The sequence below is a fragment of the Aulonocara stuartgranti genome (assembly GCF_965226115.1).
Source record: "Aulonocara stuartgranti genome assembly, chromosome: 7".
Lineage (NCBI taxonomy): Eukaryota > Metazoa > Chordata > Actinopteri > Cichliformes > Cichlidae > Aulonocara > Aulonocara stuartgranti.
The window spans coordinates 35611165-35636762 of NC_138945.1; the positions used below are offsets into that span (position 1 = coordinate 35611165).

At 39.9% G+C, this 25598-nt stretch overlaps 1 long non-coding RNA gene across 1 annotated transcript; it reads right to left on the reverse strand.

Moving 5' to 3' along the window:
• Window positions 1–1373: 1373 nt before the first annotated feature.
• Window positions 1374–19371, reverse strand: LOC309711888. Its single transcript, XR_014278129.1, has 3 exons — window positions 19020–19371; window positions 1913–2019; window positions 1374–1763 (listed from the first exon to the last, which is right to left on the reverse strand). It is a non-coding gene; the product is annotated as an uncharacterized lncRNA (long non-coding RNA).
• Window positions 19372–25598: the final 6227 nt, after the last annotated feature.

Consider the following 25598-nt stretch of genomic DNA (forward strand, 5'->3'; position numbering starts at 1 on the left):
TTTCCACTACAAGACACTTGCTTTATCCAAGACACAGTCATATTCAAACTAATCCCAAATTGGACTCTGACACTTTCTCCCGACTTTTCCTGACATGATTCTGCGCGTGGACGGAGCAGCAACACAGACGACTCGACTAACGTACTGCCACCTGCTGGCATAATGAGACGGCAAGAAAAAAATCTGGAAACTAAACTTCATTTTCACTCTTGACTATTGTATGACACACACATCTACGAAAACTAAACACATTTTTGCTATAAATTCAGTTAATTTTAGTTAGTTTTGTGAACACTCATTACAGTTTTAGTTAGTTTTCCTTTTTTTTGTGTTTGTTTTTATTTTTATTTCCGTTAACGAAAATGTTTTTTCACTTCTAGTTTTCGTTATTTCGTTTTCGTTAACGATAATAACCTTGCTTTGTAGCCCACCATATCCCAGAATTCATAGCACAGCCCAGCCAATTCCAGTTTCCAACAATGGCGGCCGCTACCAAGTTTTAATATTACTCTTATTACCCTTTCAGGGTCACAAAATAAACTTTTAACATATTTTCAGGCGAGAAAGTATCTGTGTAAAGATCAAATATCTGCTTGGTTTATCAAGACATTGCATATTTTCAAAAGTGCTCCGAGGTTTTCGGAGACGTCTGTTACCCAACTGCTCAATAGCTAGCCGGGGGGGTTCAATGGTCACTCGAGCCGGCGAGAGCAGCGGACTCCCAGCTTCATCGTTTTCAGACGCCCGCTGTCTTTCACTAATCAGGTAAAACATGATATACAAGTCACTCGGATAACTTAAAATTTTAATTTTTTGGCTTTTTTTTTTCTGTGTTTTATTTGTTCCAGAGTAAATCTGTTTGGCTGAGATCAAAGTTATTTGATTAAATAAAACTTTATTAATCCATTGGGTGGGTTCCTCCGGGATTTTCACACAGCTGAATCAACGTCAAACAGAAAACTGATGAAACAGAAGTGTGAGACGGTCGAGAATTTACGCCAATGTCCTGTTATATTTTGAGATGGCAAGGAGCAGACGGCTGAGTTTAAACTCCAGCGAGACAGTGGTGACACAAATCTGAAGGCTAGACCATCCCATTTCACAGCCTCTCACTTCCGGGCTTCTCAGTCTTCGAAGGACCCGGCCCACGTAGACCGCGAAGGCTGGGGTCTTCCGAAGGATGCAGCCTACGTTTTGGGACACAGCTACTAAACTCTTTTTGCTCACCTTGTTACATCCTTGCACTCTATACTTTTGTTCTTGTGTTGCCCCAAATAGGTCAACAAAGAGCATCTATCGTGCATCAAAACACAACAAATAAAATTGTATTAAACCTTGTAAATGAAATTACAAGGTTTAATACAAGCTCGTGGTTGTGTGATTTCTTACGAGTGTCTTTTGTCGCAGACTGCCCCAACTGCCACATCATACTACAAAGTGAAGACATTGAAAGTAAATTATGAATAGTCTTAAATTAAAAAGTTCAAGTTTCAAAGCCTTCTGAAACCTTTTGTGCACCCCTGCCAAACTGATGTCATTAAATATGAGTATATAATTAATGTTTTATTAATGTTCCTAATGCTCTTGCCTTATATTTTTGAGCGAAACAAGGTCTCCCACCTGAAAACTATCCTCCTCTCCACTTTTTGCCTTTCTCCTGTGGGTTTTTTGTTTGTCACTTCAGCGTACACCACCTCCTGCTATTTTAGGCCCTCACAAGCTTCTTTGTTGCAAATGATGGTACAGACCCTTTCTTCTGTAATCTGTCAAAATAGAATGACACGGAGGAACTGGATTAAAACATTTTCTCTTGTACTTTACAGCATTTCTGAAAATTGGTAGCACGCAGGAGAAATATCCTAAATATGCAGTTTTGTGATAAAGTTACAACACAAAAGTGACAGTACTGTACCTCTGGACTGGGCCATTTAATTTTTCCACAAGTCCATTTGTTTGGGGATGATATGGTGAGCAGAGGCTTCTTTTGATGCCCAGACTTTCACACAAGCCATAGTTGACCTTGAAAAGTTGATCACATTAGTTAACACAACTGAATTTTCATATTTACTTCATTTATTAATGTCGTACCTTGTTGCAATACTCCACTGCACCACAAACACACACAATATGTAAAACACACAACATAAACAAACGGGCACCCCTCAGGCACTCACTCTCTTAAATCCAGTCTCGCAAGCTCTTCTCAATTACACTGGCTATAATTGTTTTCTAGTCACTGTCTAGCTGCTGTAAAGTCACTAACTGCCATCTCCTCAAACACACAAATGTTTGTTTCATTCATCAAACTTATGTAGACCAGCTGTGTTGATCAATTACCTATACTGGCTCAAAGTGTTCCTAGCAAACACTACATGATTGTCCCAGGTGAGTTACAGTCATGGTGTGTGGGTGTGTATGTGTGTGTGTGTGTGTGTGTGTGTATAGTTATGTCAAGCTATATAATTTATGTCTTGCATATTTTCAACCATATCCATAATCACATACTGTGTATGCTACCAGTGTATATAGTGTATTATCTTACTTTTTTCATTGATTGTACTTATTTGTATTTTTGTATTTCCTTCTGATATCTGTACCTGAGCTGAGGTAATGCAAAAATTTCCCTGTCGCGGGATCAATAGTTTTATCTTATCACAATTGCAATATACAAAGTCAGTAACCCGTTATTTCAGTTAAACTGTCCAGAGAAAAGACACAGGCAGATTATGCTGACAGAATGTGACAGCACTAGTAAAATGTGTTAAATACATTTCTTTGTTGTGAAATGGCAAACAAAAGGAGAGGTGATTTGTAAAACTTCACGTGTATGATAAGCTGAAAATACACAATTTGCATTTCATGTAATTTAATGGTTTATTGGAAAGAACAGAAAACATTGAAAGTTAGAAATGGTATTGTGCATGAAACAGGAATTCAAACGTGGAGATGGACCCAGGCACAGATGTGTCACAAATGAATCTGGCTGTAGACTATGGCACTTGGCCGCAGGTGGTGCTAGTTGTCTCAACTCCATCTGAGTGCACACAAGGTAAACTGCACGCTTCAGTTGCGAGGCAAAAACACTGAAATCAGAGTAATAAAATGAACAAGGGGAATGATAATGAAGACAAGATTCTCCAGATCGTTGACTCTTGCTATCCTGTATACAGCACTGGTATGTTGACGTTTGTTTGCTGTTTTCGCGGTTGCTTCGTTCATTAAAAATATCACCAGGTGAACTCGCAACAGTTTTTAATATTGTTCAAGAGCAATAAGACTGACGGACTGTGTTTGAGGTAACCTCGGCCCCTTTGGACTGTTCTGTGAGTTTGCCAGAGACTCTTCCGGTGCTGTAAATTCTGTCTTGCAACAATGAACTAGTTAAGTTACCAGATGGTGGTTTTAAGGACTCAGCCCACATAAAGACTGTTCATCTCATGGACACTGGTTTTTCACTTGCTCCTTCAGAGCATGGAATTATTCCAACAAATACTGTTTTTGTTGCTAAAAGGCTAGTTTTTCCAGAGACTGAGATGGCAAATTTAGCCAACTCTGGACACCTGGAGGTTATAAGGAGAGTGAAGCCTTCTCCTCCTCCTCCGTCTGCGGGGAGTTTTGCCATGCTCACACAGCCAGTTATGGACTACGTGAAGTTGTCAGTGCCTAAAAGTGCCTAGAGCAGGCTGTGTGTATTCTGAGCTGGCCAGGTAGCTCCACCTCAGCCAGAGGTCGTCGCATCTGCTAGTCCTGCACTTGTTTCCACTGGGAGCTCCAGAGAGCCCTTGCAGCCACCTGGATTTTCCACACCAGCTGGAGGTGTGGAAAATCACAACCACCTGCAGCTCCTGCACCGCCATTGCTTCATCCGCCTGCAGCTTCCATGGTGTCACCTACTCAACTGGCGGTGGCATCCACACTGTCACCTGCTGCTCCACCCTGTGCAACCACCTTGCCGCCACCAACAGCGGCTGCTCCTCCACCTTCGACGCCACCATCTGGTCCTGTCTTTTATCAAGTTTACGCTGCCATCGACCGCCAGTCAAGCCACCCGAGGGTCTTCACTTATGCCCGCTTCGCCACCACCGCTAGCCCCACAGTCGGCCTCCTGAACTGTTAAATTATGGACTCTGGTGCCGTCGGCCTCTGGGTCGGCCCCTTGACAGGTTGCTTTTTGATTTGGACCTCCATCATGGCCCTCCACCACCTGCCTGGGGTGTTTGTTTTTTTGTTTTTGTTTTTTTTCCCCTGTTCTCAGTGTAGTTTGTTTTACTGTTATGTCTGTGCTCTCGTTTCCCTTTTGTTTTCCGTGGTCCATGTCTGTGTCCACGTTGCCAAACTCATTCTGAGGGCATCCAGCAGGAAAACAGAACGTCACAATGCTTTTAACTGTATTTAGGTTTTATCGTTTTCTACAGGTAAATACCTCGATGACCACCACACAAATAATTAGTATCTTACTACATAATTTACTTCATGTTTTAAAAAAAAAAAAAAAAAAAAAAAAGCATATTGTTAAACTTGTCCTTTTTTTTTCTTATATTAAATGGGACAAAAGTGAGTTTTGCTAGTTCGGCCCGCTTAAGATCAAAGTGGGCTGTATGTGGCCCATGATGTAAAATGCACATCTGACCTATAGTATGAACTAACAAGTGATTTTTTTTGGCTGCGTGAGAGGCCTTAACAGGGTTAGTGAGTTTATGTAAGAAGTTTAAGAATTTATCTCAAGATTTTCACTTCTTGTAAAGATTAATACAAATGCACTGTTCATCTTTTTACAGCAAACACACAGTAAACTCTAATGTTATGGTTTTAATGTTTAGGCATCTACTAACACTATTACTGGCTTCAAAGCTATGGACGTAATGGCATCATCTTGATAATCTGCAACCAAAACCAGGAAACTGACTTCTGCAACGGGCTTATTTGTCTCAATTTATTCTAAATTTAAAGATGATTTAATGTGTTTGTGCTCTTTGAGTCTGTCAAAGCTTCGATCCATTGATTAGAGATTCCTGCCCTTCCCCCCTGCAACTCAGGGCACGGCACGGGTTCTGCACCTCTAACCCCACCACTTAACAGTGACCTCCCTACAGCCAAGAAAACAGACTCCCACTGTTTTGTTTCTGCTTGTCTCAGGGGGGAAGATCCATGGTTGTCCGATTTTTCTTTTTTTTTTTTCTTTTTTTTTTTTCCCCAGTCTCTCAAAGGAAGGATTAGGGTTTTTCTCTACACTGTTCTTGTATTTTTAGTTATAGACTTTAAGGCAAGTTCTAAGTCTTAAAAACCTAGAAGTGTTCCAGTAGTCTGGTTCAAAGTTGACGAGATGATGATGATGATGATGATGATGGTAGTAATAGTTTTATTTATAGGCACCTTTAAAGACCCTCAAGGTCACCCTAAATTAGCACAAAAATAAAAACACAAGGTAAATTAAAAAATAAAAAATAACAGATCTAAAAGCTAAACAAGGTAAAAATAGACTAAGGCGAAGTCACGATGAAGGGTACGCAATTCGTAAATGAAAACATCAAAAAGATATAGTGAAAGTGTGCTATCCAAAAAGGAAACATCTCAGTTAGCCAGACAGTTAGCTCTTAGCCGCAAGCCATATGCATTGAAACCAAATGAAACTCGGACTTTTAAAGGCTCTGTATATCAACGTTTTATAATTATTACAACAGCAAGAACTGTCTGCTTGCTATAAAAAGAAATGGTGAGATAATGGCATCCTTTGCAGAGAATTAAATCCTGTTCTGTGTGTTGTAATCCTAGCTTCTTTGTTATTTGTTTTGGTAGCTGATTAACTCAAGAATGCATGTTGCCACATGCAAGTCCTTCCCTTCGAATTCGTCAGCCTTCCACAGAGGAGACTAAGGGACTAGAAGTAATCTCCCACACATAAAACACAATATTGTCTTTTACAGTATCCTTATTCATGTACACCTGAGGAGTGTACTACGAAGTGAGATTAACAGCTTTGTGAGCCATATAGTGAGTTTTCTCTGACTAAATCACCGTGGTAACTTAAGGTGAACCCGTGACCTGGTTATGTTCTGAGTTTCAGTTTAAAGTGGCCTGGACGTACCACATTTTCAGTTTGTTTTACTTCAGCATGTTTAAAGGCATCTTAGACTCTCTGCTAGTTAAATAACTGTGCATGATGTTAAGTCGTACCTTACTAAAACTGTCCAGGTATTCATTTGTTGATGAAGAAAATGTCTTGGCATTATACTTGATCTGCTGCTAAGTCTCTTTTAGACTACTGGAATTGCAGCTATCCCTCCAAACAAAACATATACACTAATACCTGTTCAGTCAGTCCAATTAGTTTCACTTTGATCTGCTGACAGACTGAAGTAATTTCCATGTCTGTTTTATCACGATGTGGGACAGTAACACACAATGTTTAAATATATCAAATTTGAGGTTTCAGGGCTATAACGTGCAGCCATCACCTTAGAAACAAAACAGCAACACTGACACGACACTGGGTTATAAAATAACTGAGTCATCGCCTGTATCACTATAATCATCCTCTAATATCACTGTAAAACACACCCCGTTTTATTTGTCTGAAGCCGAGAGCCCAGCTCAACAGAAAGCTGATTACCACCCTCATGATGGCCATTATTTTTGTCGAGCCAAAGAATCTCAAAGAAAGCCTGGCTGTTTTGACCTTTGTTTGCCATATACTCCTCGGTTTCACGATGATAGAAAATCTGGCAGAGAATTAGGCTAAGGCTAAACACACAATTAGCTACAGGTGAAACACATTAGGGCAGACCAGACTATCGCACAGGGGGAGACACAAGGGGGTGGGGAGGATGGGACTGCTGAAATGAGAGACAAAGGTAAGTAAAGAATCACAAAGGGGAAAAAATAACAGAATGTAACTTATGGCTTCCAATGGGACTTCGCAGGATGTCTCTTTGCTTCCAGTGTGTCTGTTTTACTGTGGCACACACTCAGCAGCTGAAATACAAATAATGTTAGTCAAGTTGTCAACGAGTCAGTAAATTCATGTCATTCAACAGGCTTTACAGTAGCTGTGGATGGATATTTGCCTTGGTGGTGACGTAGTGCCTTTCAAAGTAAGGAAGCTCAGTTCTAATCAGTTTGGCGAACTTTTTCTTTCAGCTGCTCCATTTAGGGGCTGCCAAAGTGGTTCATCTGCCTCCATCTCACACTCTCCAGATTATGTACAATAATTTTCATTTCAGGACTAACATAGCGACAGGATTCAGGTTTCTTTGTTTGCTGAGAACTTTTCATCCACCATTTATGCGGTTGCTCCAACAAACCAGTCACTGCTACCTGGCTTATTATCCAGAAACCCATCTAACCAAGTTGGGCAGAATCCAGATGATGAACAGCCTTGAGGTCATCAGAAGATTGGCATTTGAGTTTCTTTGAAATTCCAATAAAACCACTACTTACACATTTCATGAAATAACCATCTGTCTTGTGATTGGTTGATCTTCTGGTCGACTGACGAGATTACTCAGAGGAAGCTGTCAATAGGGTCAGGTGAGAGCCAAAGCACACTTAAATCTCACTGCTTAATTTAACTTTTTAGAGCCTCGTTTGGGGCTGACTAATAGAAATTCTTACTTGACACATTTTATAGATAATCAATGTGATCACCTCGCAAAAGAAGCAATCAGGCATTCAGATCCTCGCATCATCTGCTCCATCCACCACTGTGAGTAATGATGACACCTGTAATTGGATTCACTCTGGGAAACAACAATCATAAGAATAGTCCAGGGACGAAAAAAAATGAGTCAATTATGCACAACAGTAATGCGCTGAGCAGCGGATTTAGACAAACTCATATTTATTCTGAGAGGCAAAGTGAGTTAGACTGTGCGGTGGGCACTCTTCTGAGGTGTTTTATTGAATTTGTCAGGCTGTTTCCTTCTCTGCGGCCCAGTCCTTTCCTCTATCTGTTATATCCATCACACAGACACGCACACACACAGACACACAAACAAACTTAAAATGATGGGTTTCTCCCTGCACCCCCGGGGCAGGGTCGACCCCTGCACCAGATTAAATCTGACACTCACGACCAGCTCTGACAGGGGGAGAAAATACCATGGGTGAGAAAGGGGGGGAGGGTGGGATTTAAGGATGGTGGGAGCTGAACGGGGCGATTAGGGTGAAGAGAGGGGTCCAATGGTTAGTTTGGAGTGACAGACTAATAAGGCCTTTCCTGCGTGAAGCTTTATTTTCATATTTACTCCAGAACATCAGGAGGCCAAACAGCACCCTGACTCTGACCAGCATAGATTACATAGCAAACACACACACTAGTAAGGTCGAACCTTACCAGTCCTGTTACATGGAACTGACAAAATCTAAAGAAGATAAGACTGACACTTGTGTCCAAACCAAGAAAGGAACCGAATACCAACAAACTGGCAACAGCTCCCTCTGCTGACTGAAGCTGAGTGAGCACATAATTAATAGTACGTGCAGTGATCAGATATTAAATTCTGTGGTGAAACTTGTCATTCAAACTGCCACATTCCTACATTATTAGTATTATTATTATTATTAGTAGTAGTAGTAGTAGTATGCTTAACTAGCCTTTACATTTATTGGACAGGTTTGAAAAAAAGACTGTCACACTCGAGTGTTTCTCTAAGTCTATAAGTATTTCTATAAGTCTAGTATTTCTCTAATTATAGTAAATTTATTTAATGTACAATGTTTTTAAAAATGAAAATAAAAGGAGGCCTTCTGATGTCCTCCATGGAAGGGAATGATGAAGGAAAAATGGAACAATTATAGCCATGTATGGAATAAAAATCCATCCAATAAGAGACCTTAATTGTAGCTGGTTTGACATTAACAAAACACAAAAGCTTATCTGATTATGTCTTCTTCGGGGTGTAGACCCTGAAGTCTGCAACTTAGTCCAACAAAAGGATAGCCAAGCATCATACTGATGTCCTTGAAGTTTTATTTATCTGTATATTTATGCAGAGACATATTTATGTTTTCACAAAGCATGAAAACTAAAAAGACCTAAAAGCTTACAGTGTAAATATCTCAGACCAGAAACAGTCTCAAGCAGAAAAGTAAAAAATTAAACCAAAATTACTTAAAATGTCATCTTATCTTATTATAATAAATGTAAACTATATATTATATATATTATTCACAGAAATAATTACTATGTGTGCAGAATAATCTACATTTTGTGGTTTCTCTTTATTATACTAGTTTTGACTTGCAATAACACAGTTGTGCTCTCTGCTAAACTCTGGTCATGTGACAATTACCCTTTGCTTCAAACAAGCTCTTAGAAGGTTTACAGCACTTTTAACCACTGTTAAAATGTGGGAGTATTTAATAATCCCACATTTTAGACTATTTTTAATACATGCCAACATTTTATTCTCTTATTTAATACATTTTTAACCATTTCTTGTGAATTTAGATACACATGAATCTATAACAGAAACATAAAATACACCTTTATTTGACTGTCTCTGCAACAGTGACATTAACTATCAAAAGAGACATTTTTGAGCTATTTTTAACCAAAAAGGTCTCCATGAACGTTTAAAACATAACAGTTGTTCGCATATTTAGGAGTACGCCACCACATGAGGAAGGATGGATCCACGCTTTCATGCTATTTACACCAAATTCCACCCTACCATCTGAATATTGCAGCAGAAATGTGAGATTCAACAGACCAGGCAATGTTTTTATCTTATTTTGTCCAGTTTGGGTCAGCCATGAGTATCCTGTTCTTAGCTGTAGCCCATCTGCTTCAGGGTTCAATGTTCTTCTGCATACTTTGGTTGAAACGAGTGGTCTGAAATCAACGACTCAATGGGTATGTTCTGCATTTCTCATCAGTGTTTGAAATCCTACAGATGACTGACAATCCCAGCAGATCATCAGTTTCTCAAATAATCAGACCAGCACACCTGACACAACAACACCACATTCACAGTCACTTAAATCAAATTTCTACCACATTCTGATTCTCAGCGTCAACTTAAGCTGGTTGTCTCGACCATGTCTACACACCTAAATGCAATAAGTTGCTGCCATGTTCCATTTGGAAGGCTGGTGGAGTTAGTAGCTTGGTGGCTTGGTTGTAGATTGGTGCCTGGCTCACATGTGGCTGATTAGCTAATTACATTAATAAGCTGTTGAAAAGGTGTGCCTGATAAAGTTCCAGGTAGAGTTCCTGTACAGTTATACGTATTAATACTGACTGTAATTTTTGAATATTATGAAGAGTTAAACTGTGAGATGCATTCCAGATTTAAAACCCTTGGAAAGCCAAAACCAACAGTGTGTTAATTCCTAAATATTTTTCCACTTCCCACATTGGATCACTCAGCCCAAATACCATGAATCACACTAAAAACACAGTAAATCTTTAAAAATAAATGATAAATGCATTGTTTTAAAGGGCTCCGTACTTCCATAAAACACTTCGGCACCGTAATGTTTAGCAAACGTCACCCAAACAAGATTGAATGCTACATTTTCATCAAAGGATTTATATACATTTGGTTGGAGTCATTTACAGTTTGGCAGAAGCATGGTAATGTAGGACTGGTGCATAACATAAAAAGCCCAACATATACTGTTTTTGTGGTGCTGAATAAACACATGTTCCTCATTGACTTAAAAAAAAAAATAACTTTTTATGAGAATTGTTGACAACAAGAAAAATGTAAGTTATCCTTGGCAGCCTTTTTTATGCTTTGGTATATATCAGCATAAAAACTTCAGTGCTGCAGATGTCAACAGGTTAGGCATTACTTTTTAAAAAAAAATCTAAATGAATAAATGGAACAGATTCAAAGGAGGCAAACATCTAACAAAAATTTCTCGGCGTAGCCAAGCTTTGCAGTAGCTACATATTTGATTCATAGCTCGTGTCATAGCAGCTGCAGGTACAACTATAAAATGTCAGCGATCCCATAGACCTGTTAGTCATCTTACTGTGGCCTCCCCTACCAAGTTTTTATCCCCAGATCCCTGTGAGCACTGACACTGAGACCTACTGAAAGTATTTTACTGTGCAAACACAGAGCAAAAGAATCTCACGTGGTTCTAAAGAATAACAAGGATCGTGCAACAGTATATCACTCTTCACAGTTTACATATTACATTTATGTGTATATGCATGTGCGTCATGCCGTGTAGCTGCAGCTGTAGAGGAAACAGAGCTGAGTGGCCAACACTGCACAGCTCGGTGTCTCCTGAGAAGCGGAATGAGATGAGGTCATTTGAATAGTATATTACTTATAAAAAGAAAAGATCCCCTGAGAAAGCACATAAATGGGCACGAGAACATGAAGGCGGGTATCACAGTGCAAGGCTGAACGTACAACATGTTACTTCACTATGAATCATGATACATCCATTTCCTGGGCTGTAGTTTGTGACTGATCTCTCCCTGAGGATAATTACAGCCTGTACAGTTTAGCTTTTCTCCAGTGATTTCCTGCCCCATGAAAATTAGGCCTCGCTGAATCCATTTATCATTGCATTACCACAGTCCTGTCCCCCCACTCCCTCTCTATATATATAGATCCAGGTCTGGAAGCAGCAGAACATGAAAGCCAATAGCTCGGACAACAACATCACCAGCAATCACACAATCACTCACCACCGCTTGATTACAGCACTTAAGATAACCCATGTGTTTGAAAACAAGCTACATTGACCTTTGTGGTGGTGAACTTAAAGGAGCACAAACAACCATCCCACAAAGCTATTTTATCAGTTACCATGTGAAAACTAAACTGATATTTATCACTCCCTAAATATTTATGTCATTTTCTTCCTGGGCATTTTCTGGAAGCCCTGTTTTCCAGCTGTGCAGACAGGGAGAGCTGATTGTAAAAACAGATATATGCATGTTAATATGCAGGATCTGTAGGCAAGGATACGGTTTTCTTTTTGCTACCCGAAGGTTTGAGAAAGTCTGAGAACTACTGAACAGTTGCATTTGAGCGTTTGAGCTTTGGTTTGGCGCAAATAAACATTTCCCTGTGAAGAGCAAAAGCTTTTGCTGAAATGCAGTCTAGAAACCATCAATCTGAGCATGATTTGCTTTTTATTAACATCTTCTAATTTATCAGCATTCATAAAACATGACCGACTGCATAAGAGCTGACTGATAAAAGAGCACAAACACAGCAAAGAGGCTCAGTTCAGTGAGTTATAGTGGAGGCGGGGCTTAGAACACACAACTGCTACAGACAAATTAGGAAAACAGTAGTTGGAGTCATGGCTTGACCATAGTCACTGCAATTATGTGCAAAAAACTTGTTGCCCTTAACCTCGTATTTGATACTGGAATTTTAATGTGTTTATGATACTTCTATGTCATCAGTGGGATATTTTTTCTCCCCTCCACAAGTTAATTGCACAATAAATTTTTAGGAAATAAATTGGGGAAAAAAACGTGCGGTGCAGCAAATACATCCATTCTTATCCTTATCAAGGTTGTCGGGGCCCGGAGCCTATCCCAGCTGCCATAGGACAAGAGGTAAGGTATACCCTGGACAGGTCACCGGTATGCCACAGAGTTAACACAGCGAGACAGACAAACATTCACGTTCACACCTATGGGCGAATTAGAAGTATCAGTTAACCTAACCTCACTAATTGCATGTCTTTGGACTGTGGGAGGAAGATGGGTGTAGCAAATGTGAAACAAATTTAAACTCAAATGAATGTTTCATTTTCAAACATTTTTCTAAATTAGAATCAATTATTTCGGCGTTCGGGCTTTCAAGAGTTAAAATGGTTCCTTGAACGATGGGAACCCGGTTTATGACCACCTGCACTCAGATCCCATCTTCAATGTGACTTTGTTGTGTTAAGATGCCAAACAAACAGCAGTAAGATGGAGTCAGTCTGCTATTAGTTTGCAATTAAATGGGGTCAAGTTGGCAGTTCCATGTAATCTCTTTTGATAAGAGATTAACTCAATAATTTGCCATTTGTTGGAAATACATTGTCATCTGTACACATAGAAATTCACGTGAACTACTTAACATTCTGAGTCCAGCCAGAATATCATAGAAACAGAAATCTATAAAATTCCTCTACAAAGAGTGATATCATTGCTGCAGGACATTATGTTTGGCTCTGGTTGCCTGTGTAGAGACAGAACATTGAACACTTTGAAAACAAATCAGATCTCAGATGCCGGATGTCTTAACTGATCTAGGTAATGTCTATACTGGGCTGGGTAATGTGTTAGGAACTAAAGGAAGCCACATCGTTTGATAGAAATGAAAACGTCTACAGAGGCTGAACTCAAAAATCAAAGTGAAAAAATGTTGTGGCAGGATAGTTCATTTTGCTGAACATTTTTCACTGTCTCAAAATGGCACATAGTAGTTTGTATGGCTAGAATGTGAGAGCATGCTCCTAACAAGACTACAGACAGTGTCCTGGAGATCTCCGCCCAGCTCTCCTGGAGTAACTGGCTGTGCCCTGGAATCTCCTCAATGGGACACATAGTAAACCTTCTGGCAACTGGATGCACCAATGTGCCACCCTGAAGGAGTTGGACTACCTGTGCAGCCTCTGCAGGGTCCATGTATTCCATCATGCTAATAGCAGTGACACTGACCCGAGCCAAAATGCAAAACTACTGAAAAAAACAGTCAGAATAGATAAGGAGGGGAAAAAGTGGCCTCCCACTGTAAAACCACTCCTGTTTTGGGGGTAGAAACTGCTGAAAAACCCCTCTGCTGCCTAACTGACCAGATCAATATTGCAGAAAATTTGTTGACTTGAGCAGTGTGCATCTGCACAAAATATCATTGTAATCCATTCATTAGTTGTTGAGTTTCAGCCTGAACCAAAGAGCTGGACCACTGGAGAGAATGACATTTCCATTCCTATAATCATTCTAAAAACAGGAAAGGGAGGTGTGTGTAAGTTGACCCTGCAGCCATGATATTTTGCACACACAGAATAAAAATACATATAATAACATTTTAAGGTCTATACCTTTTATTTATTTATTTCACCATGACACGACTGCTATGAATAATGCAAAAGGGCAGTAAATATTGTGAGAGGGGGAAAAAAAGTCCTTCGAGTCTGCATGATAAAGCGGAGGCAGCACATTACTCACAGATGTATGATGGCAATAAACGCATATCTGGGGAAATGCTATGTACATCTCCTGAGCTTTTCTCTCTCTCTTTGCTTTATGGCTGAAGATGAATTTTCTCATGCATTTAAATTATACACTGCTTCATTAAAACAAGGGCTCTCATCAGCCTTTTCTACCAGGAAATAAGCTTCACGAGCAGCCATTAAAATTCATTCAAACATGTACGATGAACTCTCCAGAGAGGCGCGCGCTAGTAGCATAAAATATGACCGTGACGTGTTTGACTTTTGTTGGGAAATGAGGGAATGAGCGCTAACACTTAGCCTGAAGTTTATTTGACAAGGCTGTCACTCCAAAGGGAGCGCCTGGACTGGGCCATAAACACACTTCACCTGCAGTTTAAACAATGTCCAAGTTTTAACAATAAATTTTTATGCGAGAACAAGCCTTCCTTTTATTCCCTTTGTTGTATCAATAAAACAGCAGGGAGAGGTTTATTTTGAAGAGAGAAAGTAAGAACACATTGCTGAGAGGTTTGGTTTCGATTAAATAAGGTGGCAGCAGTTGTATCAAAGTGGGCTCAGAGACCATCAGTAGTGCATCATTATGTCGGTGGGAAAATGCGGCGTGGGAAGTGAGAAGTGATGAGGGTCACGGCGTGGTCGTGACATCAGGAGCGGGCCTGATTGAGTGAGAGGACCCCGGGGGCTTCTACTCATGCATGAACCTCCTCACCCAAACAAAATATTTCATCTGAGCGTCTCTGTTTAAAAACACATACATATATCCAATATGTGGACTTCTAAACAAGTCATATCAGTCAACACGTTGGTAATGTTCAATGGGAGTCTGTGAAAAGTGTTTTCAGCCTGGAAGCCAAGTCTCCTGAAAACTGAGAAAATCCACTTTAAAAACACAAGAGAATGATTTAAAGGAGGTGCAGCAGAAGGTTAGAAAGTTAAAAGCAGGCACAAGTTTCCCTGTAACTTTCAGTCATTGCTAACATTTTTTTCCTACCTTGTTAACATCATGGCTTTAAGGATGGAGCTTTCCATCTTCCTGTCACCTTCTTCATTTATTATCCTCAGATGTTCCTAAAGACTTTGGTGTTCCTTTGACTTTCTTTAAGCATCTTAAAGGTTTTCAGAAGATTCAATAAACAGTCCAGTCTGATAATTATTTGATGATTCTGGCTTTACAATCTTCAGCATTTGAATTCTCTGAATTTTCAGCTCATATTTTCTGAAGAACATCAGAATGATGCTGAATTTATTTATCCAATTTTGGGGATCTCTTGTTATAGCAGTTACGATGACAACAGAGCAGGTGGAGACAACAGTCACCATTATGTAGCGACCTTAAGCTGCAGTCCAACATTCACACAAAGCTCAGGCTGCTTGACTGAGTTTAGCATAAACTCAGTTTTACCATCACTCTGAGTCTGAAAACTCGCTAAATATAGCGACAAAGTCGCTAAGTTGGCAACACTGGCCAGAGGAAGAGAGAGAAAGAGAGCCAGGGACAACAACCTCACATTAGAAAGGTATAGTAATCATCCACAACTATTTTCAGTTGCAGATGATAAAGGATTCAGAAAGTTTATTCATGCGGGCCCATATGACAGAGAATATGCATCTTCTTTTTGTTTTTATATTATAATTTATATTTAATTGTGTTGTGGTTTGCAGTGTTTTGTGTTGTTTCAGTTTAAATTTGTAAAAGGAAAAAGCTGAAAATTTAAATAGTTAAAAGTTGAAATGTGAATAGTTGATTTTTGTATTATATGATTTATTTATAACATTTTATGTGGTGTGAATAAATAAAAGTATATTTACGGTGGCCCCTAGAGACAAAGCACATACGAACTTCAAATCACGTACAAACCCTGAAGCATGTACAAACTCCAAAACGCGTAAAAACTCAGAAGCACATAAAAACTCAAAACACGTACAAAAGACAACAGAAGTGCTCCAGGATGCTGGGCGCAGTGTTGAGCTTTTGTTACCTAGTGGCTACACAAGCCAGCAAGTACCAACGACCAGATTTGGTGTGTGGTAGTAACAGGGAAATGAACTTTTTTTTTAAATTATTTGAATATATATGAGTGCCTGTGTATAAATACACAAACAATACACACATGCTTTCAATTGTGTAATTTAAGTGATCTAGTAGCTCTGTTTTGAAGTTGAGTTCATGCTAGAAATGTGTTTTGGAGTTTGTACGTGTTTTGTCTCTAGGGGCCACCGCATATATTTATATATACAGTGGGGCAAAAAAGTATTTAGTCAGCCACCAATTGTGCAAGTTCCCCCACTTAAAATGATGACAGAGGTCAGTAATTTGCACCAGAGGTACACTTCAACTGTGAGAGACAGAATGTGAAAAAAAATCCATGAATTCACATGGTAGGATTTGTAAAGAATTTATTCGTAAATTAGGGTGGAAAATAAGTATTTAGTCACCTCAAACAAGGAAAATCTCTGGCTCTCACAGACCTGTAACGTCTTCTGTAAGAAGCTTTTCTGTCCCCCACTCGTTACCTGTATGAATGGCACCTGTTTGAACTCATCATCTGTATAAAAGACACCTGTCCACAGCCTCAAACAGTCAGACTCCAAACTCCGCCAAGGCCAAGACCAAAGAGCTTTCGAAGGACACCAGGAAAAGTATTGTAGACCTGCACCAGACTGGGAAGAGTGAATCTACAATAGCTTGGTGTGAAAAAATCAACTGTGGGAGCAATCATCAGAAAATGGAAGACATACAAGACCACTGATAATCTCCCTCCATCTGGGGCTCCACGCAAGATCTCATCCCGTGGGGTCAAAATGATCATGAGAACGGTGAGCAAAGATCCCAGAACCACACGGGGGGACCTGGTGAATGACCTGCAGAGAGCTGGGACCAAAGTAACAAAGGTCACCATCAGTAACACACTACAACGGCAGGGAATCAAATCCTGCAGTGCCAGACGTGTTCCGCTGCTGAAGCCAGTGCATGTCCAGGCCCGTCTGAAGTTTGCCAGAGAGCACATGGATGATACAGCAGAGGATTGGGAGAATGTCATGTGGTCAGATGAAACCAAAGTAGAACTTTTTGGTATAAACTCAACTCGTCGTGTTTGGAGGAAGAAGAATACTGAGTTGCATCCCAAGAACACCATACCTACTGTGAAGCATGGGGGTGGAAACATCATGCTATGGGGCTGTTTTTCTGCCAAGGGGACAGGACGACTGATCCGTGTTAAGGACAGAATGAATGGGGCCATGTATCGTGAGATTTTGAGCCTAAACCTCCTTCCATCAGTGAGAAATTTGAAGATGAAACGAGGCTGGGTCTTCCAACATGACAATGATCCAAAACACACCGCCCGGGCAACGAAGGAGTGGCTCCGTAAGAGGCATTTGAAAGTCCTGGAGTGGCCTAGCCAGTCTCCAGACCTCAACCCCATAGAAAATCTGTGGCGGGAGTTGAAAGTCCGTGTTGCTCGGCGACAGCCCCAAAACATCACTGCTCTCGAGAAGATCTGCATGTAGGAATGGGCCAAAATACCAGCTACTGTGTGTGCAAACCTGGTAAAGACCTATAGTAAACGTTTGACCTCTGTTATTGCCAACAAAGGTTATGTTACAAAGTATTGAGTTGTATTTTTGTTATTGACCAAATACTTATTTTCCACCCTGATTTACGAATAAATTCTTTACAAATCCTACCATGTGGATTCATGGATTTTTTTTTTTCACATTCTGTCTCTCACAGTTGAAGTGTACCTCTGGTGCAAATTACTGACCTCTGTCATCATTTTAGGTGGGGGAACTTGCACAATCGGTGGCTGACTAAATACTTTTTTGCCCCACTGTAAACATATATAAATAAAACCACTTTTTTTACGTTAGTAATTCCTTTTGTGCTTAATTTTATATTATTGTTAATAATAAATTAATTAAAGCAACAAAACAACCCGCAGAGCCGGTTCGGAGCCGGAAATCCCATCACTATTACTGTCCCTCCACACATACAACTCGGTTCTGCTTCTATGCCCCAGCTTTGTTTACTTTTTCCCACCGAGGCTTCTAGACTTCTGATTGGCCAACATTTCTACACGGTTAGGAATATAGCACCACCTGCTGCTTTGGCATGTTCCTAGCAGCGTTTTCCTTCATTTCTGCCTTTACGTGTGGACAGGATTATTTTTTAAAACAGAAAATCTCCGTTTTCAAAAATACCCGTGTACGTGTATACGTGTAGCCTAAATGTTTAAGACTCCAACACTGGACGTGAATTTGTAAATATGGCATTTTGCCAGACATTAATAAAACCTCCTGCATTTACATCTGATCGACTCAGATCACTTCTAATTTGGTTGAACCCCACCTCTGAGTTTCATCCAACTTAAAGTAATACTAGTAACAAACAGACAAGCTGAACCAATCAACTAACCTTTGACAGATAGCAAAGACAAAATACTTCTTGTTATCTGCACTTTTTACAGCCCAGTACTTTTACTTTTTCACTTTGCAAGAGTAGCTTTGTATGATTCCCAGTTTAAAATATTCCTTGAATCCTTGGCACCTGGATTCATCTACCGTCTCAAAGAAGCTTTTTTACTCTACTCTAGATCCCTTGCCTTAAAGGCGATTTTCTCTCTAAGCCAGTCTTCTTCTCGTTGGCTTCCCCTCACAAACAAAAAGGTTTGAATAGCAGGTGGGTGGGGCTTCTTGGCTAACAGCCAATAGTAAACAAACAAAAACCAAAGAGAGTGTCATTAACCCTTTAAAACCGGTCGGAGGGCACGCTCTGTTTTGCGTAACAATTTTTAAATCGCGGTAGCACTGCAACCACATAAGCTAGCGCAATAAATGTTTTTTGCATATGAAACCGGAGGAGTTGTACTTACATCTTATGCCATCAGCTTGTCCTAGGTCAAGGTTTCCTTCCACATATAGCTTTGCAAAAACTGCATAAAAAGCACTTGCAGCAACAAAAACATAATATTCCAGAAACACGCTTTGCCGATCCGATGAGCTGTTCATAACACTTCCTACGTTGGAATAGACGTCAGAACGAACTTTCGCATGTCCGCCATTACCTGCCCGAAACCGGAAGGATGTCATTTTTGCAGAAATGTAGTTTTTTACCATCAGGGCCTCATGAGCCTATACTGGTGTTTTTAAAAGTTATCTTTGACTTTATGACTTTCTGTGTCGTTTCTGGGATGCTTAGGACTCATATTGCACTGCTGGAAATAGTTTATTTTGATGCACATGCTGCGTTTTTGCAAATTTGCGCTATAATTTTTATTTTCATTTTTCCTGCAGTATATAAAAATTGGTGTATTTGAAAAAATAAAACTATGAAGACACTCAAAATAAATTTCCTGTGGTGGGAAACTATTTTGTGCAACTTTTTTGTATTTACAGTTTTGAGAGATAAGCCTCTTAAATTTCTCTAACTAGAAATATATGTTAAAAAAGCAAAAACTATTTTCAATTTTTTTGTAGTTTATTGCACTTTTTTGCAATTTATGTAATTTCTATGCACCTAATGCAGACATATTATTAAAATGTGGGCTATAATGGTTGTATTGATGTATAGCAACTTGAAATGCTCCCAAAAATGGCACTACAGCATGTAAAAATATAATATAAGCTCTGGCGGACTTGGTTCTATGGTAGGTCTTAAAGGGTTAATGGAGGATTTAGAGCAGTATAAGCCTCACGCTTGTGCATTTGTTGACCTATAGACATTATTTGAAACTTAAATTAATGACATACATATGAAAGAAAATAAGTAAGAACGCAATCATTCCACTTTAAATCTGGTGATAAATGATGACCTATTTTATTTTATTGTATTTTTGTGTGTGAAGCATAGCTGGACTGGCCATTTGCCCGGTGGGCCGATGGGGGTTTTTTTTTTCTTCGTTTTTTTCTGTAACGGTGTAAACACTGAAAGGTGGTGGTTTGGCCAGATGCTGGGAAATGTGTAAAAAATAACTCAGTTGTTTGGTGGTGGCTATTGCAGAGCTTCCACAGATTCAGTAACATTAGCAAGTGGTGGAGGCCAGCAGGTGGATGACAGAAAGGCAGGAGGAGCAGAGACCCGAGGCGGTGAACTTCAGGTAAGAAGTTATGACCTGCAGTCTATCTGGGTCAGATATAAACCAAGTTTAGGTGGAGTTTATTTTCATTATGCTGACTTTTTACAGTCAGTTACAATAACTCGTACTGTGTACTAACTAGCATGACGGAGTTTATATACTGCTGGGCGGGTGCTATGATATTATTGATGTTGAACTTGTTTTATCTTATTTTATTCACAAGGTTAGTTATTAGAGTTTCCAACCGTCCCCTAAAAAACTGAGTTGTCTCGTATTCAGAGAAAATATTGCGCGTTTCGTATTGAGGTGAAAAGGAACAGTTTGTCTCGGACTTCAGCTGCAATGAAAAAGACACAAAGCTGGAGTTATTCTGTGTCTTTGCTGCACAGCTGCCTCTTCTTCTCTCATTCTCCCCCTTTTTCTACTTCAATCATGAAACTGATCAATGATCAGCTGATCGGCTTTTCTCTCTCGTTTGTTTATCGCTCACTTTGTGCCAGAAAGAGGAAACCAGCGGATGTCGCGCTAAACAACAGCAGCACGTTTAAGCTTGATCAGCTGTTGTTAGAATTTATTTAATATTAATTTCTAGTATCAGCTGATGTTTGCTGGAGCCACAGCTGTAAAAGCTGCTGGTCATGATATCGGTTTGGTTATCTGGTGAGAGGGAAACATGAAGATGAAACCAGGAGATGTCCTTACTGAATCATCAGAGCTCAACAGGTGATGGAGAAACAGGTTTACCTTTAAGGTGATATGAATCAGTTGAAGGGAAGTTATGAACTGTTTCTGAGAGACAAATAACACCAGGATCACTTTTTTATGCAGCTGACAGCTGGTAACTGTGCAGGGGCGGGTCTAGCAAAGTTTTGCCCGGGGCCCAAGTAGGGCATTAACAGGAAAGGGGGCACAAATAAAATACTTTTCTTTCTTATTCTTATTTAAGATGTCTCGCTTTTAACAAATAATTATCTGAATCTAACAAACGTTTTCATCTAATGTAAAATATAGAAATCCATTATTGTACATAGTAATTTTTTTTAGGTACCATCATAATTTCTTCAGAAGTAAGTACTGTATATGATGCCAGTATTTTCCCACATTTTCTAGATACTGTACCAGTACTGTGTGTAAAATGCCATCAAAAAGTCAATTAAGTTTTATTCTTTCTCACCTGTCTTTCTATCTCCTTTCACTTTTTAAAGGTTGCCATGTTAGAAAAAATATTTTGCCCTGCCATGCTGTTTATTGATGTGGTAAATGAATAGTTTATGAAAATATATTTAAATCTGTCATCAGTAATCAGTAATGATCATGTCTCACCTCTAGTCTTCTCTGTCTTAATTTCAGGTTTACACCATGTGTTGTAGATAGTTCAGGAGGTTAACTCGACCAAGCATACTACTTTTGGGTACTGTTTAGAATACCAGAATAGGGAGGATGGTGTAGGTTTAAGTTTATTAGACTGATACATATATACCAACAAGACAGTGTACATCACTGTGACAACAGCGTTTGTTTTCATTCAAAGGCTTTATGGTTTTTCCTATAATACCTGGTGGGCCGGTCTCAAGTCAAAATGCCCGGGACGATTTTTTGTCCCAGTCCAACCCTGGTGTGAAGCAAGACATTATGGAGGCAATGTCTGTAAGTCATTAGTTTGTCTCCACTGGTGCACAGCTATTGTCCATTTGAACTGATCCACGTCCTCACAGCATGGCTGCACATCAAATACACAACCTTCCCTTTTGTCTAGAAGTGAGCGAGCGCTCTGTTCTCTTCCCCATAAATGTTATTCCTGCACTCATCAGATTTCCCCAGCAGTATCTGTGTCACCTCTTCCTGCCGAGAACTAACTGAAAACATGTTTGCCTGTGACTCAGCATACCACGCCGAACTGGTATTTGTTCATTAAACAGAGCGTTCGTTTTGGCTGGGAGGATCTCAGAGGTTTCTTTGCGGGATCAGGTATCGGTCATCCTGTGATTGTGGTGGAGAGTCTCCGGGTCACCACGAGGAAAGAATTGCTCAGAGGAAAATAATGTGTCCGTGTCAATGCCAGTCAAGTGCATCAGCCGATCAAAAAGCATGTTTCCAGTTAACTCTAGACATAAACAATGATTAAAGGCTCACAAACAGTCTGACAATGATGATTAAAAAGGGATGAGAAAATATTACCCACTTAATAAACTATAGGCGTCTCCCTCTCACCGAGCCCGGGGATCTCTTTATTATATACACAACATCTACTGAAGGTTACACCCCCCCAAAGCTTGGCCTTATTAACAGCTGGATTGTTGTGAACTTTACCTTCCATATCTATTTCAAATAAGCTGCACAACACAGTTTTGTTTTGGAGTCTCATTAAACACAAAATATAGCCAAATGTATTTGGCCATTTATATGGATACACCGTAATAACATGGGAATGGTTGGTGATATTAAAGTCCTGTTTGTGGCACATTAGCATATGTGAGGGGGCAAACTCCTCAAGATGGGTGGTGACCATGGTGGCCATTTAGAAGTCGGCCATCTTGGATACAACTTTTGTTTTTTCAATAGGAAGAGGGGCCATGTGACACATCAAACTTATTGGTAATGTCACAAGAAAAACAATGGTGTGCTTGGTTTCAACGTAACTTTATTCTTTCATGAGTTAGTTACAAGTTTCTGACCACTTATAAAATGTGTTCAATGTGCTGCCCATTGTGTTGGATTGTCAATGCAACCCTCTTCTCCCACTCTTCACACACTGATAGCAACACCGCAGGAGAAATGCCAGCACAGGCATCCAGTATCCGTAGTTTCAGGTGCTGCACATCTTGTATCTTCACACCACAGACAATTGCCTTCAGATGACCCCAAAGATAAAAGTCTAAGGGGGTCAGATCGGGAGACCTTGGGGGCCATTCAACTGGCCCACGACGACCAATCCACTTTTCAGGAAACTGTTCATCTAGGAATGCTCGGACCTGGCACCCATAATGTGGTGGTGCACCATCTTGCTGGAAAAACTCAGGGAACGTACCAGCTTCAGCGCACAAAGAGGGAAACACATCATCATGTAGCAATTTCAAATATCCAGTGGCCTTGAGGTTTCCATTGATGAAGAATGGACCCACTATCGTTGTACCCCATAAACCACACCAAACCATCACTTTTGTTGTTCCAACAGTCTTGGAGGGATCCATCCAATGTGGGTTAGTGTCAGACCAATAGTGGTGGTTTTGTTTGTTAACTTCACCATTCACATAAAAGTGGCCCTCTTCCTATTGAAAAAACAAAAGTTGTATCCAAGATGGCCGACTTCTAAATAGCCACCACGGTCACCACCCATCTTGAGGAGTTTGCCCCCTCACATATACTAATGTGCCACAAACAGGACTTTAATATCACCAACCATTCCCATTTTATTATGGTGTATCCATATAAATGGCCCACCCTGTACTTAACTGAAATCTGGAGTCATCATGTGAGGATAATTTAGACAAATTTGACGTCCTTGTATGAAAAAATAATAGAAAATATGTGAAAAATCTTCACATGCGTACAGAAAGACATATGAAAAAATGTTCTGAATTAGATCTGCTTTTAAAGAAACATATGAGCCTTTTAGACACCAATTCCTTTCCATTGATCAGAAGGCATATAAATGTGTTGGCTTTATGTCTGGTTGAGCACAATGGCTACTTTTTCGTGAAGTCTGCAACCGCAGTCTTAGTAGGTCTGACCTTTCAAGATGACACAAGTGTGAACTATGTGCCTTTGCATTAAAAAATAAGCATGCAGAAGATCTCATGTCTAAACAGTTCAGTTTAAGATACCTGCAATGATGCATTCACAATGCATACACTATATGAACAAAAGCATGGAGCCATCTACACATGACACCCACAGGAACTGTTTGGCTGTGAACCCCTGCTATGAAGGTCCCAGCACACAGTTTTTGTGCTGCTGTTAATGCAAGATGGGATTTGGAAATATGAAGCGTTGGCTGATTTTATGATGTGCTTCAGCACTCGACGAAACCCGCTCTGTAACGTTATCTGGTCTGCCACTTCATGCCTGAGCTGCTGTGGTTTATAAATGCTTCCACTCTGTAATAATAGCACTTACAGCTGATTGTGGAACATCAAGAAGGGAAGAAATTTCATTACCTGAATTGCTGCAAGGATGACATCCTAATACAGTATAACAGACACTTGAATTCATCTTTAAAATCTTTGAAACAAGCCTTTCTTTCACAAGTGTTGGTAAAGGCAGACTCCTTGGCTAGGTACTTGATTTTGTACACATGTGACAACCGCACTGAAAATACCTGAATTCAAAGATTAACCACATAGACCACACAGTGTCAAAATTTGCAAGCATAACAACATTCATTCTATCAGTGTTGTTCATATGTTGGAATAAAACCGAGGTGAAAATTCACTCAACTTACTTAGCATATTAATGAAGCTTCATCCCATCACACCTTTCTTCACACATCTGTTGACCTGCTTTGTAAAGTACTTGGTAAATCCACCTGTAATGTGTTGAAATATTATTGTGTCAATACTGAAAATACCTTAGCAGGCAGTATTTTAACAATAGGGTGTATATGTTTGCAGCTGTTGGTGTTGGTGATCAATATCAGCCAAGTGGGCTGGAAACTAACATGTGTAGCCAGATCCCTTTTTTTGGTATATTTGTCCTTTTGTACATTTTCACTCAGTGTTTTTTTTTTTGTTTTTGTCTCTTTGTGTTTTACTCTTTGTACCTTCTCTGTATGTTGTTAAAGTGCTGTTATTGCTTTCTGTGAGGCCGCTAATTTCCCAGGCTACATTTATACAGTTTCGACCTCTTTATACCCTTGCTCTTTTCCAGGCACCTTAGAAGAACTCAAAGTTGAGCCAGAAACCTCCATCCTGTTTTCAGAGACCTTGATCACAAAGATTTAAACAGCACAGTACTACGTGTATTTGTGGCTTGAACACACGCTTAACTTCACAGATATCTGCTGCCTTTTTGTCCCAGCTGTGAACTGCAGGACATTAATACCTGTCTGCTCTCCACTCCAGTCTTTTATTTTTCAATCCAATTTTATTTATGTAGCACCAAATCACAACTTTATATTGTAAGGTAAAGAACCTACTATAATACAGAGAAAACCCCAACAATCAAACTATGCCCAATGAGCAAGCACTTGGTGACAGTGGGAAGGAAAAACTCTTGTTTAACAGGAAGAAACCTCAGGCAGGGGCACTGGATAATTTGAATCCTCCTGCCTGAGCTTGTTCGACTTATTTACTTCTCTTTACTTTGTGAGTTAATGTAATTAAAACTATCCATCCTGCCTCTGTTGTGTCTGACCTTGACTTCATTTTTTAAAGAAGA